Raw genomic sequence first — 2168 nt, forward strand, 5'->3', positions numbered from 1 at the left:
AACGAATCAAATTCGTGTATTCTCTTCGCAGAAAACTTCTGATAGATTTTCTAGTGCAATCTATCAGAGGGATTAAACCTCTGTTCGTGGACCTGATTGAAGGCGTTCATCGGTTCCAGGGAGAGACAACAAGAGCAGAATTGTTTTGTTGGTGTCCATTAATCTCGTTGCGAGATTTGAGGTAAAATTTATTTAATTGTTATTTAAATTTTACACACACGTAATTCAATCGATGAACGGTTGATACCCATACCATGGAAACGTTCCATGAAAAATTTTTAAACTTCCGCTGCACCGGGTATCAATCGTAATTGGTCTGGGAACTCGCCAGTTTTCCAACAGTGGTATCAGAGCCAGGTTGCTCAGATCAATCGATTGAATAATCAATTGTACAAAATTTTTGAGTCTCGGTTTATGAAACAAAATAAATATTTTTAATAAAAAAAAAAAAATTTTTCGGGGCAAAACCCGGGCAGCGATTGGATCGCTGCCCGGTGGGGCAGCAATTGTTGCTGCCCCGGGCGGCGCACGGCGCCGCCCAGGGCAGCGCTGTGCGCTGCCCAGCGCAGCGCTGGGCGCTGCGCAGGGCAGCGCTCGGCGCTGCCCAGGGGCGGCGCTCGGCGCCGCCCAGGGAGGCGCTCGGCGCTGCCCTAAGGGGGCAGCCGGGCTGCCCCCGGCCCGCGCCCCGGGTGCGGGCCAACCCGGGAGTGTCCCGGGTGGCCCGCGGGAAAAATTAATTTTTAATATTTTTATTAATTTTAATATTTAAAATTTTATTTTTGGTCCGGTCAAAAATTGTTTTTGATTGGTTCACGAGATTTCGGATCGAATTGTTCGAGTCCGTAAATTTTAAAATTGATTTTGGATAAATTTGAATTTTTGGAAAATTTTAATATTTTATCCGTAAATTGAATTTTGAAATCAATTATTTTGGTACAATTGATGATAAGATATGATCTTATGATATATTAAGTAAAATATGATTTTATTTGTAAAATTGGATTTTATAGATAAAATATGATTTTATTTGATATGGAGATAAAATATGATTTTATATGTGAAATGTGATTTTATATATAAAATATGATTTTATCTTGTTTAAATTTGAATTGCCACAGCATGTTATCCAATAAATTAATTTTGAATTAAATGTTATTGGATAAGGATGATCGATTGTCATGACCAATTTTGTAGGTGTATGTTAGGAATTTACATTTTGTCTTTATTGTTGTTGGTTTTATTAATGGGCCTGGTTTATGGCCCGATATGAATGTCATATGTAATAAAAGTGGGCTTGGTTTATAGCCCGTTCCCACCCCCTAAAAATGTATCCCCTACTTGTCATTGTTATTTAATTGTAAATACATTAGATTTAGTGGGAGATCAAGATTTGAAGATGGTGGGCCCAGCAGACAATGAAGACTGAAGAAATGTAAATTGGAAGCATATGTAATAGGATTGCATTTGCATACTGCATATTACCTAGGATTGGACTAAGACCCGTGATTGGCAACCACGGGTCAATTAGAAATGGAATCGATCATCCTATATAATATGTGATATTATGATTGTATGCATGTTTAGACATAAATTGCGTGAATCCGGCAATGCATGCAATAAATTAAATATGATGAGACAAATATTTTTATAAATAAAATCCCTCATTTTAAATATGATTTAAAATTTATATCAAGATAAATAAAGGAAATTTAAATATTGTTTAAATGTTCCTACCTTCCATCAACGGTCAATGTATGTGATGCTACCCGCGGATACGGTCCGGCTCATATTATTGGGGGGGCCCGTCCGTCGGAAAGCTGTACATTGGATCGACAAATGTTGTAAGTTGGGTGGAACTCCCATGGGATCGGCTCATATTATTGGGGGATCCACATGGCGACCGTCCATCACAACTTAATATTGATGGGTCATCTTGACATGTCACTTTAAACGGCGTCATATTATTGGGCCCTTATTGGACATGAGGTAAATACATGGGGGTTGCTTTGGAAGCAATTGGGATCTACCTTTTGAGAATTATGGTTGGCTGATATTATTCGGGACCATAAGTTTGTCAATTGGACTCCATGTTCTCACTAAGGAAAAAGTTTCCCGTTTTCACTAGAGGGTGGTGAAATCGTTAAAATAGTGGGAGTGAGATTCATAAA

This window comes from Henckelia pumila, chromosome 3 (genome assembly GCF_033568475.1).
Source record: "Henckelia pumila isolate YLH828 chromosome 3, ASM3356847v2, whole genome shotgun sequence".
In the NCBI taxonomy this organism is placed as follows: Eukaryota; Viridiplantae; Streptophyta; class Magnoliopsida; order Lamiales; family Gesneriaceae; genus Henckelia; species Henckelia pumila.